Here is an 18083-nt window from a genome sequence, read left to right on the forward strand (position 1 = left end):
GCGGAGCTGCTGACTCTGCAGTGCCCCGCGCCGGTCACCAGGAGGCACTGTTGTGCTGTCCTCACCCAAGGCCGGGGGGTGAGGTGCCTTTGAGTAGGTGGGGAAAAGCGGGAGGGAGACCATGTGGTGGACCTTTCCAAGCTGAGTGTTCCTCCTGCAAAGGCATTCTCCAGTTCTAAAGATGGAGATGAGTGTTGCAGACCAAAAAACGCCCAACATCCAGAGTGGGGAGTGTGGACTGTGGGAGACTCACGGGGAAGTTGAGCCCGGGACTGACCCTTCTGGACCAGCATTACAGGGCTGGCGGCAGGAAGGCAGGGGGCAAGTTTCAAAAAGAGCCATTGGGAGCAAAGTTCCTGAAGCAAGAGGGGGCCCGGTGAGTTCTGGGAAGGGAAATAACCCTGCGACATGGACTTTGTCCATGCACTTTATAAAGCAACATAAATGGGGATGTGAGGATAGAGAGGTCTTGTCGGTTTTTTGTTTTTTTTTTAACGTGGGGAGGGAGGAACAAGACGATGAGTTCTTTTGTAAAAACCAAAAGCTTTTGATTTTGAAGTTTTTTCAGATTTGCAGAAAAGTTGCAAAGATAGTGCAGAGTTCCATGTACCCTTCACCCAGCTTCCCCTAATGTTAACCTCTTACACAATCACGGCACATGTATCCAAACTAAGAGATTAACACCGGTACAATGCTAGTATGGAAACTAGATTTTATTCCACTTTTGCCAGCTTTCCCACTGAGCGTCTTCCGTTCCGGGATCGCGTCGAGGATACCGTGTTCCATTCAGTCTTCCGTCTTCTCCAACCTGTGACCATTTCTCAGCTTTCCCCCATGTTTTTGGTTTTTAGGAAGAATACCACAGGGGAGGAGTATCCTTCCCATTGAATTATATCAGGAGGCACATGATCTCACTATGACTTATTACTGGGGACACGAGCTCTTGAAGGCTCACTCTCTCTCTCTTTCAGCCTAATTTTCCAGAATAATGTAGTATTCCTGCCTCAACGTACCTTAGTATCCAGATGAACTAGAAAATCTTTCCTGCCCCTGGGAAACTGCGTGCTTTATCCTCTGTGGATAATTGATCATCAGGATTTTCTGTTGAAACATCACTAGCTCACTCTTCCCATACTTTGTTAGAAGCGGGTCACTAAGTCCATACCCAAGGAGATGGAAGTGAAGCTCCACCTTCTGGAGGAAAGAGCAGCGAAGGATTTTTGGAGATGTGGCAAAACCACCAGGTAATAATGCCCATTTGGGGGGGAGGTGATTTGAAGCTATGCGAATATTCTATTTCGATGAGTTCATGATTGGGAATGTTGACTCGCTGTAACTGTAGGACAGAGGACGTACTTAGGAGAGAGCTAGAGAGAGACATAGGATGAGGGCTCTCGGGTCGCTAAGACTGGGGATTTGTGTGTGAGAGCCAGAGAAGGTCATTCTTTTGTGTGTGGTCAGCCCCCAGCGCCTAGGAGTGGAGGAGATGGCCTCCAGCTTCTTTGAGGGCCTTCCCTCTGAGTTGTGACAGCAGCCTGCTTCCCGGTCTGCTCGGGAGCTGTGGGTAACCTCCTCTTTAAGGCTGCAGCCTGACACAGCCCAGCTTGCCGGTCCACTGAGTGTCGTCTAATCTCGATCAACCTCCCCTGCCCCACCATCTCCCCAGATCTGGGGACAATCTGTAACTGGGACTCCTTTTAGCTCTGCTGATACACAGATAGCAGCAATGCACCAATATGGGAGCTGGTGTCCTAGCATCAGGACCCTTGAGGTTTTGCCCCTTCTATTTTTTCCTTCACAACCTGGCTTTAAAGACGGTTGCCTGAATTAGGGAGCTGTTTGTTCCTGCAGAGCTGGGGTTTGGATCAGCTGCAGGGTGCCTCATGCGCTGGTTGGGACCTCCTTTCTCTTTTACTCAGTCATCTCTGTCACTGTCCAGCCATTGAGAGACAGGCTGGCTTGGTGGGGTTCAAAGAGCATTATCCCAAAATATCTCCCAGGATTGATCAAGCCTGGATCCTGATGTCCTGGCTTGAATCACTTGTTGCTTTAGGTACACAGCCAGTTCTCACCACGTGTATGTGTGTGTGTACATGTGTGCACACGAGCACATGGGCGTTAAATGAAGTGTCTCTTTCGCATCTTCAGCCTGTCTTTGATTTATTTGATTTCATGGATCTGTGACCCGGTCTATCTCACCTCTTTCAAAAAGCCTTCCTCGATTAACTTTACATCAACCCAATTTTAATTTAGCTAATTTAACCTCAGTTCTGTGCTATCTCTGTAAATTTAAATGTGAATGTTCAGCGTCTTCTTGTAGAATGTAAGCTCCTTGAGGGTATCTCCTGCCTCCCTAAGTCTGTATTATTGGTAGGCAGGCTAAAAGATGAAAATGGAAGTTCTTTGATCAAAAAGACAAAACGGAAGTTCTTTCATCATATATGGTCTCTAGTGACTTGTGACTCAGCCTGTCCTCTGGAATGGTTGAAGACCTGGATCAAACTTCCAGGAACCTGGGGATGTCACGTCCATTCTCCTGCTTGTGTGCATGTGCGTGCATGCGTGTGTGTGTGCCTGTGTGTGTTTGTAAATGCCTCTTATTCCAACCTTGTGGCTAGGCCTCTCTAGTTCCCAAAATAAATTACCAAGAGGGTTCAAAGAATTGCCCCTACCCTGAGGCAGCAAGCCCTCCTTGTCCCCACGGAGAAAGGGCCCAGTGCTTAGAATAATGAAAACGCGGACACCTTCCATCCGTCAAGAAGTGGGGAAGCATGCTATTTCTATCCAGGTCTTTTATTCTTCTCCTTGTCTCCTTATTTGCATTCAGTGAGGAGGTGACACATTCTAGAACATAACCTCCCGTTTTCATTCCAGGAACCTAATTGTTATTTCTGTGTTTGTGAAAGATAAAGGATTAGCAAGAATGCTTTGCATTAAGGTGCCATTTGTAAATGCTTTATAATTATTTATGAAATTATACCACATTTTATAGCATGGGAGATAATAACTTAAATTGATGTGTTAAACATGCACAATCATTATTGTAACAATATTAAATGCACCTCTGTAGAATAATCATTTCATAAATACGAAGAAAGCATTCAGAAGTGGCACCTTAATTTAAGACATTACAGGATTCGTGACACCCAAATCCACGACCCTTTTTCTTGAAGACAGATGGAGTTTCTTATCTGGCTGCAGTGTTCCTCTTTCGTGAAGTGAAAATGAATTCTTAAATTAAAAAATATATTATCGAGGTAATTTTGGCAATGTGATGAAGCAATGGGAGAGGAGATAAGCAGAATTTCCAGGGACCAGAACAAATTGGACAAACCTTATCTGTGCTTGTCTCTAGCCTCCCCACGCCCAGGGTACTGGAGGAGTCATCCGGTCTCTGGGTATCCGGCAGGGTCCTGGGGAGGAGGTAAGAACTGGCTAATGGTGGAGACAGTTGCATGATTCCCCTCTAATGCCAGGGCTTGGGGGGGCTGTTTTGAGCAAGAGAAACCCTAAGAGAGAAGATCCATTTTGCACAGCGGTAGATCTCTGCAGTGAGGGGATATAAATCTAAATCCCAGCCTGTTATTTGTGGGAAGCTAGTCTATTTTTTCACCGGGTTAGCGGATCCAAGGCAAATAAGCCAGTCTCCCTGGCAGCGCAGCGCTACTGTCTTTTGCTGGTGGTGCCCTCTGCTGGCCACTGCCAGAATTTCAACACCACATCTTCCACCTCTCCACCAGGAACGAGCTTTCCAGGCTTTGTGCCTATGCCCTGTGCGAAATGTTTTGTTAACATGGTCTCATTCAATTTTTGCAACAATCACTGGATGACAAGACTGAGCTTCAGTGAGTTTAAGTGCAGGCCCAACCTCTTAACCACTGGACTCTCCTGAGTTAGCAGGCTAGGCCTTGAGTAGCTCGTTCTCCAGCTCTGGGCCCAGGGAGGAGTACAAATCTGCTCTGTGATTAACGACCATGCTCCACAGCCTTAATGGGCTTATTTGGAAGTGCCCCTTAGACTCCAGCTTAAACCTAGCAATCTCTCAAGTGCAAGTCCTTTGAGGGTGCACTGGGTCTTTGAAATGTATAGTATTTATTCTACGATCTCGTCGTGGCCCCTGTGCATTCAAATACTGGAAGTTACACCAGCTCTTCTTTCTTTCTCACCTCATACCCAGGAAAATCTGTTGGCCTCACCTTCAAAATATATCCAGAATCCGGCTTCTTGTTTTTGTTGAATATTTATTTTTGAGAGAGAGAGAGGGAGCGTGCCCGTGCGTGCGTGCGTGCACGCGGGTGGGAGAGAGGCAGAGAGAGAGTGGGGAACAGAGGAGCTGAAGCAGGTTCCGTGCTGACAGCAGACAGCCTGATGCGGAGCTCGAACTCGCAAACCATGAGATCATGACCTGAGCCAAAGTGGGCCGCTTAACCGACTGAGCCACCCAGGCGGCCCGATCCAGCTTCTTTTTAACCGCTTCCACCATTACCATCTTGGTCTAAGGCCTGCCATTGCTTACTGGTGTTATGGCGACAGCCTCCTGATGGACTTCTATAGCAGTCAGAACGAGTCTATGAGGACACAAACCTGAGTGCGTTCTTTCTCCTTCTCATTCCAGGTAAAAGTCAAATGGTCTCCCAGTGATCTATAGAGCCCTACAAGGCTTGGTATCTGGCCATAGTTTCCACCTCTCTCCTGCCCTTCCCTTTTGCTCACTCTGCTCCAGCCGATGGGCCTCTGTGGAATTCCTTGAATATGTGAGCCAAGCTCAGCCTCTGAGCCCTTGCACTGGCCGATCCCTTTGTCTGGAATGCCCTTCCCCCAGATATCCTCATAACTTGCTTCCACACCCCCTTCGCACTTGGCTCAAATGCCACCAACTTAGTGAAGCCCACTTTGATCACCATATTTAAGATGGCCACCTCCCACACCTCCCTGCCAATCTTCCTTCCCTGTTTTGCTTTCCTCCATCCATTTCTAGTATGTTCTATAACGTACTTACTTAGTATGTTTATTGTTTATCTCTCCACTCGAATGCAAGTTTCCTGAGGGCAAGTGTTCGGTTGTTGGCATCTGCCCGTTTCCAAGCCATCTGGAGAGTGTCTGGCATGCTGTAGGTGCTTAACAAATACTTGTTAAATGCACAATGTTGCTTTCTTGTCCCCAGTGGGTGGAAGACAGAGTCACCAACTGTCCTGGTTTGCCCAGTACTGACCTGGGTTTAGCACTGGAAGTCCAGCATCTTGGAAAACCCCTTAGTCCCGGGCGAATAGGGACAGTTGGTCCCCTGGATGACAGGCAAGGAGAGTATCAAGAAGAAGGGACAGCTGTCCCCAGGAGCCAGTCAGGCCTTCCCCCCGCCTGGGAGTCTGGAGGGGGCGCCTGTCCTCACCACATCACTGGAGGATGGCTCTGTCTCAGAAAAAGCCTTTAGAGTTATTGAAATTGCAGCTTATTAAGAAGAAGAAAGTGAGTTTCTATTTCCCTGTAAGTGGCACAGGAGTAGAAAAACGATAGTGTAATGATGTTCCAGTGGAACAATTATTTTCCTGAGACGGAGGAACATAAAATATCACTTTGATTACACTCTCTGCCTTCTTACCCCACGCCCTCCGGCTGAGTTCAGTGGCCAATAAATCTTCCTCGAGCCTCCCTGACCTGTGGTTGCCGCCTCCTCAGGGACTCGCTGGCTGGCTCGGTCCTCGCTTTCCCCACCGACCCCTGCTTCTCCTGACTGTGCTTTAGGGTGATTGATCGGGGCCAGAGCCGAGGGCAGAGGTGAAGGGAGACTGAGGCAGAGGAAACGGGGGGCAGCTGGGACGCTCAGGACATGACCTTGAACCAGAGATGAAGGCTTGCCCTGGGGCAGGGCAGGGGCTGTGGCAGAGAAATGGAGAGAGGAGCGGAGATGAGAAAGCGCTTTTAAAGTCCTCCTTGTTAGGATTGTGCGGGAATGCAGGCAACGGAGAAAGTTGGGTCAGAGGTGAGGGTGGGTCTGGACGAGCAGAAACCACAGGTGGGCTCGTCCGTGCGGCCAGCTCGGGAGGTGTACGTGCAGACCTTTCTCCCTCTTTCTACAAAGTCTCAGTATTTACTCGCGTTGTTTGGTCCCTGAGTCTGCCTGACTGAGTCCGCTTGCGTGGCCATGGCGGAACACCCCAGACTGGGGGCTGAAATAACACACTTGTATTTCTCACAGTTCTGGACGCTGGAAGTCTGAGATCAAAGTGCCGGTGAGAGCCCTTCCTGGCTTCCAGATGGCCTTCTTGCTGTGTCCTCACAAGGGAGAGGGGTGGAGGGGAAGGAGAGGGAACGTGTGTTCTGGTGTCTCTTCCTCTTCTTATAAATGCACCAACCCTGTTGGATTAGGGCATCCCGCCCATGACCTCATTTAACCTTTATCACCTCCTCACAGCCCGGTCTCCAAATACAGTCACATTTGGAGTGAGGGCTTCAACACACGAATTTGGGAGGTGTGGAAGGGACAGAAGAATACACACGTTCAGGGTACAACATTACCTTGGGTGATTTCCTCTTGGCTCCCGGGTTGTCACACGCTTTCAGCCTGAGGATTATATCTTGTCCCCAGATATTTAAAGCAGTGGTTCTCAAAGCGTGGTCCTTGTACCAACAACATCAGCATCCCCTGGGAACTACCCAGAAATACAGATTCTCAGCGCTCCCCCCACCCCTAGACCTCCTGAATCAAGGACTCCAGCATTCTGTGTGTGTGTGTGTTTAAATGTTTATTTTTCAGAGAGAGAGACGGAGTGTGAGTGGGAAAGGGGCAGAGAGAGAGAGAGGAAGAACAGATAGAATCCAAAGCAGTCTCCAGGTTCTTAGCTGCCAGCACAGAGCCCATCACAGGGCTCGAACTCACGAACCACGAGATCATGACCTGAGCCGAAGCCGGACGCTTAACGGGCTGAGCCACCCAGGCGCCCTCCGCAGTCTGTGTTTTAACAAGCCCTCTGCGCAATTCCGTGCAAGGCAGAGTTGGAGAACAGTGTAGGACCCTGTAGCCAGGATCACAAGTTGGTTCTCTGCCCCTGGCCAGGCCTCTTTTATCACCCGTATTTCTGGACCTAAGCCGGACCCTCATCAGGGCGTCCACGACCCACGTCTGATCTCGGCCAGGTACCCTCGCTGCTGGCGGAGCCTTGCCTAACCTGTGTTTTGATCTCCTTCCCTAGCACCCAGGTCTTGTACATCACTGGGTCCTTGTTTTAATTTCTGTCCCTGAACTTAGATGCTCAAGCCAGGGCCCTCCTACTGACTTCCAGGCCTTACTGCTGGCTTTTACTCCTGCTTTTCCTGACTTATTCTGAGTATGGCCTCCTGGGAGTTGTCCACCTGGGACTTCCTTCCTCTGTGTTTCCTGAAGACCTGGGCCGAGAGCTGCTGCCATCCCCTCCACACACCCCCCCCTCCCCCCCCCCCCCGCCCCCCGGCATCCACACCAGCCCCAGGCCTCACAGGGCTGGCTCACCCCCGGGGCAGTCCTGGCCGCAAGTCCACTCACCTCTTACCTGCCCGCCAGCTGCATTATTCTTCTGGGCTGGATCATGTCGTGGGCCGGGACGGGCCCCAGGTTGTTCCCGGGGTGATGCTGGCACTGGGAATGCAGCATTGCGCAACTCCACGTTGCTGTGGCCACGGAGGGGTGGGCCGAGGTATTGGCCGGGCTCCCAAGTCCTTAGGAGTAAGGACAGGTGGTGGGGTTTTATTTCATTGTCATCAATTATAGGGGTCCTTCAGCAATTGCTGGCTGGGAATGAGAGGGATGAAGAAGCCTATGGTTTTTGTCCTAATTTGTTTGGTTTGGGGCTGGACCCCAAGCTCGGGAACCACAGTAATTAGCCCAGCTGCAGAATTGGGCAAATGTAGCACACGGCTGTCGCTGCTCCAAGGGGCGGGGCTGGCACCAGACCCCTTGGCTCTGACAAGGCCTTTTGTCAGCTGGGGGTGGGCTGTGATTGCAGCAGCGGATGTGGAGGGGGCCGGGGCTCTGCGTTCCCAGCCTCCCCTCCCTGCTCCCTCTCCCCCACCCCTTTTGGCTTGTGGAGCCGGCCCCCCCCCTTTGCTGAGTCTGGGGGTGGGGATTAGGGAGGGAGACGACCTGGTGTTGGGGGGCAGAGGAGAAGGGGCGGCCCAGCCTCTGAGCATCATGGAGGCTCATTTGATGGAGGAGTTGGCATCTGGCGCTGGATGAGCAGGAGAGAGCTCAGAGAAGGGGCATTGCAGCCACGTGCACATGGAGACCGTACAGAGGCCCGGAGCTCTGGGAGACGGTGTCTGCAACTTGCCGAGGCAACCAGAAGGGCCAAAAGATAGCTCGCCATGCAGAGCCCTGGTGGGAGAAGGGGAGGCAAGAGTCAGAGAAGCGAGGGGGGTGCTGGGCTACGGAGAGGGGCTCCATGTCAAGCACTGGCAGGGCTGGGCCAGGGAGCTCCCATCGTGGAGACTGTCACTTTCACCCAGAAGCGCATTCACGTGGCCTGTCCACGCGCCTACGGGCTGTTGGGAGATGTGTTCACTGACACGCATCCCTCGGCTTTCCTGGAGCCCCAGGGCCTCTGGTGAGGCTTCCCCCCACCCTGGCTTTCCTTCTGTCCCCCCGAAGTCCTACTCGACAGGCCACATCCTCAGCTTTCCAGCGTGAACGGTTAACGCCTTCAGGCTCTTGACCTCTGTGTGCTGCAGAGTGTCCAGAAGCTGTGACCTTACGCTGACTCCCGTTCTTTGCCTTTAATTGTAGAAGGAGATAAGAGCGGGAGGGATTTAGGGCGGAGACATTGGGAAGAAAGTCTTACTCATAAAAGTAGGTGAGGAATGGAAAAAATGGGGGTTATCTCAACAGTCGACTCCAGAGCTGTGATAGCTGACCTCTCCAGAGGCTGTGGAGGAGGCCAGCAACCAGAGACGTCTCGGGTTCTCTGAGCAGACTTAAAGCCAGATGCCTACCTGGGAGCTAAAGACTCACCAGCTGCCATTTTCGTCCGTAGCTGAGTTGTCTTCCTTGTAGTATGCCCGGAGGGTCAGCCCTCCTAGTACCACAAGCGAGCGCAGTGCCATTAAGAGAGGAGTAGGGGAGAGCGGACGCTCGGCCTCTGCTTATCTTTGGCCAGATGCCCCTCGACCTCGCCCATGTAGAGTTCTCTTGGACCTACCTCCTTCCTTTGTCAGCAAGACTGGAGGACATAGCCTTTCACAAACCCATGGCAAATGACAGCCGTTGGCTTCTTCTCTTGCTCTTGCTGCTCCCAAAGATTCTGGGTGGGCAAGGAAGAGGCAGGGAAAGGATGAAAAGGCCCATATCCTGAGAGATGGTCAGTGTAGGGAAAAGCCAAGGGAGAAATGAGGTGAGTTAGGGTGGGAGCCCAACGCTAGGTTTTAGGGATTGTGGCCCAAAGCCAGGGCCCAGGTTTGGGGTGAGAAAAGTTTGGAGGGGCATTTTCCTCAGGCTGGGTCCCCTATAGATGGGCTACAAACCAGAAGGCTGCTGTGCTGGTGGGGTGGCCTCGATATGTCTGTCGGTACAGTTTCATCCTAAGGGCCTGATGTCCTCCTTGTGAGCCTCATTGTCCTGCCTCTATTTCTGTTTCCCCTCCAGAGTGAACTTTGGTTGAGTAGCAGTGATGTCCATTTTGCTCATCCTTGTGTCCTCTGGGCCTAGAACTTAGCAGGAAGTCCCTAACATTGGTTACATGAATTTGCCCATGAGAGAGAGAGATGGCTGCTGGGCCCGGAGCTGGGCGTGGTGGCATTCAGACATTTCTGCTGTGGGCTCTCCCATCTAGTTTCCTTCTCTTCTTGTACGTCCTCCCTTCTTCATACTCTAGTGCTGTCAGCTTTTCTTTTCTCATTTTCTCTGTATCCTCTCCATAAACTTGACCCGGTCCCTGGCTGTTATAACCATATGGGCAGATGTATTTGCAGTGTGCCTTCTCAATAGGGACTTCCCTGAAAGCCCAGTCCCCGTGTGAAAACATGGAGCCAGGGTCCCACTGTGCACTCCTCTCAGGGTCCTTCCAAGGATCCACCTGTCACTTCTCTCTCCAAGGCATTCGGATGAGTCACACTTCATCCAGCCGGGCTGGGCAGGCCCAGAATATGACTTGGTTAGGTTTCTCTGACCACACGTCATATCCCAAGGTCCCACTCGACCTGTTGGTGTCACACTCCTTTAGAAGAGCGGAAGCCTTTCACGCACCACCATCAGAAATAGACTTCGTCCTCCCGATGCAACTGACTAGGTATTGGAGCTCGGCTCCCAGAAAATTTATCAATCAAGGCAGCACTGTGAGAAAATACAGACAATTAGAGGTTAGTGCCTTTTAGAGAAGACGCTAATTTGTAGCACAGACAATAGGAATTTTTGAGGAGGGATCTACGCGATGAGAAGGCAAGTGTCAGAATGACGTCAATGAGTTGGGCAAAAGTCGACTTCCAGAGAATATCTGGAAATCACTAAATAGTTACCTTAGCTGTCTATACCTTCTATCTCAACATCTGCTGCCATGGAAAACAATAACCAATATGGATGATGAAGAAGCCAGAAATTTTGCGATGTTCTCATCCATCAAAGAAATTGCTCCACATGCTGGTGTCCAGCCCGTAATGTCCCTTTAAATGAACCAGGCTTGGGAATCTTTATGATGGCCCTCAGAGGTCCCTGCCTCTTGGTTTTCACCTGCTTGTATAATCCCTTCCCCTTTGGCATGGGCTGGATTCTTGATTTGCCTCTAATGAATAGAACATGTCACTTCCAAGATTAGGTTATAAAAAGACTGTGATCTTCATCTTGGGGGTTTGCTGTTTCCTAATTTAATCTCTCGGTTTCTGGTTTCTGTCTCTCTCTCTTTCTCCAGTCATCAGCGACCATGTTTTGCGGATGCTTAGGCAGCCTATGGAGAGGCCCATGGGAGGAGGAATTGAGGCCTGCCAGCAACCACAGGAGGGAGCTTAGAAGTGGATCCTCCCCACTGTCCTAAGAAAGCCTTTAGAGGAAGCCACAGTTCGGGTCTTCAGCTTGACTCCAACCTCATAAGAGGCTTTGAACCCCAGTCATCTGGCTAAGACATGCTCGGATTCATGATGCACAGAAACTCTGAGATAGCAAATGTTTGCTGTTTTAGGCTACTGAGTTTTGGGGTTTCTTGTTACACGGAGCGATAGATAACTAATAAAGCTGTATATCACCAATCCTTGATCTCGGGGATTCCTTCAGACTCCCTCTTTCACCACTGTCTCCACTCACCATTCTCTAGCACCTTGACTCTAGCTCCCTAACCCCCTAACCTCTCATTTTGACCCTTTCTGTCTTTGGCCTCTTGCCTGGCTTCTTGGGTTGATGGTCAGGTCTTGGCCTTATCATGTAGCTTTGACCTTGGTTCTTCTCCAGACACAGCGTTGAGGATCTGCCTTCTGGCACCATGCTTTATAATCTTGTGTAAGAAACTATAAACTCCTAAACTCTGCTCTGGCCAGGCTCACCTCTCACCTGCTCCAGGTCTGTGCAGAAGCAGGATCAGAAAACCAGCTTGACTTAGTAGAACAGGAGAGCTTAACCAGACACTCTGGAAAGATTTTCAGTGAAGGCTGAAACAACCTTCTTATCATGAGAAAATCCATACATCGTAGCCCTTCGTCCCCATTCTGCTAGCGTTCTCAATCCGGACTTTCCTGCATTTGTTAGCTGATGGATGGCAAATGACTGGTCCATTGCTTTGTAAAAACAAGATGTTGTTTTCAGATATTTATCTTTCCCCCCTCTCCCTCCCTCCTCCGCTTCCCCTGAAAAGCTTTCATTTGTTAAGTCTAGTCGGTATTTCATTCATTATTATTATTATCTTTGAAATTTAGACGTTAAAATGATCGGGTGTGGGTTCCATTATGGGGCTCTGGTGACTTAGGGTAAATATGTAAATATGCTCTGAGACTGAGAGAGTCTGTGGCTACTTTTTCTCAGTCACCCTGCTTTCATGATAGCTCAGGCCTCAGAGTGAACCCACGGGTGACTCAACGTTGGGTACAGAACCAGAATTTGATCCACATCCACTGGATTGCCTATGATAGATACTAGTGATTCAAAATAAATTCGACGTGGGGTGCCTGGGTGGCTCAGTCCGTTGAGCATCCAACTCTTGATTTCAGCTCACGTCGTGATCTCATAGTTCTTGGGATCAAGCCCTGTGCTGATGGCACAGAACCTGCTTGAGATTCTCTCTCTCTGCTCCCCCCCCCCCCACACACTGAGTCTCTCTCTCTCTCTCTCAAAATAACATTTAACATTAAAAAAATAATAAATTTGACATTTCTGTGGGGGTTGGGGAACACCTAGCCTAGGTTGGAAGTTCCTCACCTCTTGTCATCAAGGACATAGTATACTAATAGATAGAAATGCCTGGTAACAAGACGTAAGTGCCTTGCCCAGAGAAGATGCATGGTGTTTGATGAGAGGGTGAACAAAGATTGTTAAAGCCCACTGAGGACTTGTCTGGCCCCTCTTCCCACTCCCCCTGGATGATTTCATCTGTGGCTACACAGGAACCGAATGCGCCTTATGTCTTTCACTCAGAGCAGCTTCTCATCCTCTCTTTCCCATCTTCTAGCATCCCTCCACGTTGCTCAAGCCAGAAAACCGGGGTCGGATGTGACTCCTCCCACTTCCTGATGCAGCCCCCGTGTTCAGTCGCTGACCACATCCCTGTTGAATGGAGCCGCTCCTGTCCCTCCTGCACTGTCCCTAACTGGTCCTTTGCTTCCAGGATAGACTGTAGCCAGGTAATCTCCACATTCCTGCCAGAGACATGAACACAAAACGCAGTTCTGTTCACAGCACTTTCTGTTTAAAATGATTCAAAGATGTTTCAGTTGCCCTTGGGTAAGCTGTGCCCAAGCTCTGAGGAGAGGCAGCAAGGCCTCACCTGATGTGATCTGGCCCTGCTTCTCTCTTCAGCCTTACCCGGTTTTTCATTACACGCCTTGAATGTTATCTTCCAGGCGCAGCTCCTCCCTCACGCCTTTGGACACGGGATTTCCTGGCCTGGGTATCTCCTCTCCCTTGTCTCGCTACTTGGCCTGGGTTTCTTCCAAGCTCAGCTTAGATGCCGTGTCCCCCGAGGAATCTCCGCTATCCTCCAAGTCTGGGTTGGCTATTTCTTGGTGTGGTCCTACGGCACCCTCTGCTTTCTCCGCCATCACGAACGCCTGCTCTCCTCCCCAGCGCGGGGCCAGCCACGTGGCCCGGGCCTCAGACAATGCCTGGTCCACAGCACAGGACTAATCAACAAGTCGCGGGGCCACAAAGGAATGTGCCAGACCTACCGAGGGCAAGTTTTCCACCTTCCAGGTACGGATACATTGTGAAAAACCTCCACCCGCCCCACCCAGCCAGCCAGGAAAATCAGCTCCTGTAACGTGACGAGTGCCAGCCTCCGGGTCCTGAATCCCGCTCTGCCTCTTCTCAGGGGAAGTTACTGAACATCGAAGCCTCGGTTGGCTCAACTGGGAAGCAGGAACCATGACAAAACCCAGACAGGGCTGGTGGGAGGAGCACACAGGCAGTGTATGCCAAGGTGCCCAGCTCGGTAAGTGCCTGGTGAGAACGGAGTCCTCCCCTCTGTTCCCGTAGGAGCCTGCACCCAGGGCAATGAACTTGTGCTTTCAAGAGCAAGGCTGACAGAGCAGACTTGATAAGCAGCCTGGTTGTCGGATATGATAATAACAGTCTCATTTATTAATATAAAGGCCCGCTAATAGAGGCGGCACTTTTAATTAGCCAACACGGCCACGATATTAATTTTTATCCACAGTTATTTAAGTCCGGGAGCCTTCCTCCCCTCTTCTATTAGCACTTAGCTGCAGGGCGATTGAGAACATTTGTAATTGGATTTCTGTGCAGGACTTAATTATAAGGAGACAATAAAGCCCCTGAAATGCGCAGGTTCTACCCTGCTAACTATTATTTTCCAGAGACACGCTCAGGCCAATGAATGCACAGATTTATCTAAATTATAATTTTTAAACTTAACAAAGCTTTCCTCTCCCCGCCCCCCCAGGACCGAGAGGAATCTGCCGGGAGTACAGATTTGCAGGGAGGAGGGCACAGAGGCGGCATGCTTCATTCCTGTAATCAAGTGCCTCGCTCCATGGGCCACTGAGCGGCTTCCCCGGGCCCCTCGGGATCTCAGAAGTGTATTTTCTTCCCTTGGCCAAATGGCTTATTAATAGAATTGGCTTATTTATATCTCACCCAGAAAATCCCAAAGTGATACACCAACAGGGAGATATCGAGCCAATTAGTTGTGGGACTTGTTGTCGTGGGGGGAAATCTAGTTATTAATTTACTGCCCTTCACCAGCGGCAGAATCGATTCGCAGGAAACCAAAAGGCAAAGAAGAAGAAGAGGAGGAAAGCCACGTGTTTCGGACCATCTGGGAAAACTCAAAGAGACGAGGCGAAACCATCTATACCTTCAGCAAAGCTCTCTCACTGCAGGCAAGCAGGGAGCCGGGGGCCCCGCGTGTGGTCAGCTCGGTGCGGGGTGAGCACTGGGGTCTGAAGAGCGTCCGCTGGGAGGGCCTGTCACTCACGTGAGTGCATTTGCTTCTCGCAACACTCCGCGAAATGGGTTGATTTCCCGCACTTCACAGAAGAAACGCCCGTTCGCTCACTCATTCGTTCAGGAGGAATCCCGAATCTTTGGAGATACAATAGCGGACAGGAAAGAGCCTGCCTCCCTGGAGCGTACTTTTGGGTTCAGATGGCGAGCTGCCCAAGGTCATCAGCCAGCATTTGTACGTAGGTAGTAGGACTGAGATTATAGGTTCTGCCAAGGGCAAAGTCTGAAGCATTACTTTGCCTTCTCCTGGGGGCTGGGTCCCGTGGGTAGCTTGGCTGACCACAAAGCAGACTGTGTGAGGGTCTATCTGTCCTCCTAACGTCAGAGGAGGAACAGAGGTCACCAAGGAGTGCAGTTTAGGACCTGGAAGAAGAGAGTCTGCTGGGAGGAGGGTCTGGGAGTACCTTCTGCTACCCTACGAGAGGGGAAGATGAGTCCAGAAATACAGTACTTTCTTTAAAAGAAAATGAAAACCAGGGCATCTGGGTGGCTCAGTTGGTTGAGCATTCGACTCCGGCTCAGGTCATGATCTTGCGGTTCGTGGGTTCGAGCCCCACGTCGGGCTGTGTGCTGACAGCTCGGAGCCTGGAGCCTGCTTCCGATTCTGTGTCTCCCTCTCTCTCTCTCTGCCCCTCCCCCGCTCACACTCTGTCTCTCTCTCTCAAAAATAAATAAACATTAAAAAAAATTTTTTTACGGGGCACCTGGGTGGCTCAGTCAGTTAAGCGGCAGACTTCGGCTCAGGTCATGATCTCACGGTCCGTGGGTTTGAGCCCCGCGTCGGGCTCTGTGCTGACAGCTCAGAGCCTGGAGCCTGTTTCAGATTCTGTGTCTCCCTCTCTCTGACCCTCCCCCGTTCATGCTCTGTCTCTCTCTGTCTCAAAAATAAATAAATGTTAAAAAAAAAAATTAAAAAAAAATTTTTTTAAGCGACAATCATCATTAGGCTTGTAGAAACTGTTCAGATCACATTGTAACATATTATGAACACTTTTCCAAATCATAAAAACATTTTTGTGGCTATAATTTTATTTTATTTTGATTTTTTTAGTGTTTATTATTTTTGAGAGACAGAGACAGAACATGAGCGGGGGAGGAGCAGACAGAGAAAGGGAGGCACAGAATCCAAAGCAGGCTCCAGGCTCTGAGCTGTCAGCACAGAGCCTGATGCGGGGCTTGAACTCACAGACTGTGAGATCATGACCTGAGTGGAAGTTGGATGCTTAACCAACTGAGCCACCCAGGCACCCCTAATTTTATTTTAATTAATTAAAAAAATTTTTATGTTTATTTAGTTTTTGAGAGAGAAAGACAGAGTGCAAGCGGGAGAGGGGCAAAAAGAGAGGGAGACACAGAATGTGAAGCAGGCTCCAGGCTCCGAGCTGTCAGCACAGAGCCTGATGCGGGGCTCGAACTCATGAACCATGAGATCATGACCTGAGCCAAAGTCGGATCCTTAACCGACTGAGCCACCCAGGAGTCCCTATTTTAATTAAAAATAAATATGCTTATTTATTTATTTTGAGAGAGAGAGTGTGAGCAGGAGAAGGGCAGAGAGAGAAGGAGAGAATCCCTGGCGGGCTCCACATTGTCAGCGCAGGCCTGATGAGGGGCTACATCTCTCCAACCGTGAGATCATGACCTGATCCGAAATCAAGAGTTAGACGCTTAACCGACTGAGCCACCCAGGTGCCCCCGTGGCTGTAGTTTTAAACGATAATATAATATTCCATCTTGCAGGTACACTATAATTTATTTAACTTTCCACAACTTGTGAATATCCAAACCTCGGTGAATATTTGTTTGTATTTATTATTACAAATAAAAGAGATGAACACGGATATGTGTGTCCTTATGTTTTACTTGCTCGAAATTGAATAACAGAATTATTCCAATAAAATTAGAGTAAAATATTCCAATAAAATGGAAATATTGCAACAACGAGAATGAATATTTTAAAGACCCTTGAGGCTTATTATATTGCATTATATTGCATTCCAGAAACATTGTATGAATTTCTACAGTGCTAGCAAAGTGTGAGAGGACCTATCGTTGCAACCGTGGCTTCCTCGATACTCTGCATCGACTTTTACAAGTATTTGCTAATCTGGTAGGGCAAAAAAAAAAAAAAAAAATGTATTTCATTACTGTGTTTTCTTCCTGTGTATTGATTGCCAGTGAGGCTCAACGTTTCTTTGTGTGCTTAACCATTATTTGTGTATCTTCTGCAAACAGCCTATTCTTGTTCTTTGCACATTTTTCTGGGGTTTAGTGGTTTTTGTCACGTATAAATGCTACTTTATATTTTAAGAACATTAATTTTTTGATGTTTTTGTTGCAGACATTTTTCTCAGGTTGATTTTGCTGTTTATTTTTATTTTCTATGATTTTTTTATAGAGATGGTTTGAATTTTTATGCAGCCAAATATATCTGGGTTTTTTTTCCTTTGTGATTTCTCCAATTGCTTTTGTGCTTAGAAATTCCATCTCCACACTGAGATAGAAATAGTAATCTATATTTTATTCTAAGTATTTTATGGTTTTATTTTATTTACCCTTAACCCTTTAATTCATCTGACATTTATTTTGTTCTATCTTGTGTGATAAGGGTTTAAATAGATTTCCCCCCTAAATAGTTAACCATTAATCCCAGCATCATGTATTAAAGAATGTTTTCTTTCCCCATTGGCTTGGATGCCACCTTTGTCACATGTTGAATTTTTTTTTTTTTTAATATACAGTTCACTGTTCTGAGCTGTCTTATTCTGTTCAGTTAGTTCTTCCATTATAATCACACTGTTTTAATTATTGCATCTTTATACATTCACATATTTTAAAATATGACATATTTGTATATGAAATGTAGCATTTTATGATCTGGTGGAACAAATCTCCCACAATTACTCTGTTGAAAAAAAAAAATTGGCGTTTCCTGCTCATTTTCCAGATGAATTTTAGAATCATGCTGTCTAGCTCCAGAAAAAAAAAAAAAAATCCCATTTGGGACTTGGAAAGGGATTAGATTCAACATATATCTCAATTCATGAACTGTTTGCATCTTTGTACTATTCAGTCTTGCCGTTCGGGAAAATGACATGTTCTGTTTCCCCCTCCCCGCCTCCCCCCCCCACCCCCACCCCCCGCTTTTCTTTGTTTTTGCAGGTTTAACTCTTTGATCTGAGTGAGATTTTAGTGTATACTGTGAGATGAAGATCAAAACTGATTCCTTTTCAAATAGCCAATTTCCCACAAGCCCAGCATTTGCTTCACTCACACTTTCTCCAGTGAATTGCAAAGCTCTGTTCTCATTTATTAAGTCCTTAAATATATATTAGGGTCTGTTTCGAAGCTGCCTAATCCCGTTGATCTGTCTGTTCTTGGGCTAATGCCACACCATTTTGATTCTTGTCTGGTCTTTCCCAGGACGAGTTGGAAACGCTACCACCTTCCAGATGGCTCT

General features: G+C 48.7%; 2 long non-coding RNA genes across 2 annotated transcripts; both read right to left on the reverse strand.

Annotated features, from left to right (window-relative positions):
- Nucleotides 1–4288: 4288 nt before the first annotated feature.
- On the reverse strand, nucleotides 4289–7404 carry LOC113603853 (uncharacterized). The gene is made up of 3 exons (XR_003425594.2): nucleotides 5000–7404; nucleotides 4517–4568; nucleotides 4289–4405 (listed from the first exon to the last, which is right to left on the reverse strand). It is a non-coding gene; the product is annotated as an uncharacterized LOC113603853 (long non-coding RNA).
- A 93-nt stretch (nucleotides 7405–7497) lies between these two features.
- Nucleotides 7498–10390, reverse strand: LOC128313083 (uncharacterized). The gene is made up of 3 exons (XR_008293274.1): nucleotides 9164–10390; nucleotides 8627–8743; nucleotides 7498–8347 (listed from the first exon to the last, which is right to left on the reverse strand). It is a non-coding gene; the product is annotated as an uncharacterized LOC128313083 (long non-coding RNA).
- Between the last annotated feature and the right edge of the window lie 7693 nt (nucleotides 10391–18083).

This window comes from Acinonyx jubatus, chromosome E4 (assembly GCF_027475565.1).
Source record: "Acinonyx jubatus isolate Ajub_Pintada_27869175 chromosome E4, VMU_Ajub_asm_v1.0, whole genome shotgun sequence".
NCBI lineage: Eukaryota > Metazoa > Chordata > Mammalia > Carnivora > Felidae > Acinonyx > Acinonyx jubatus.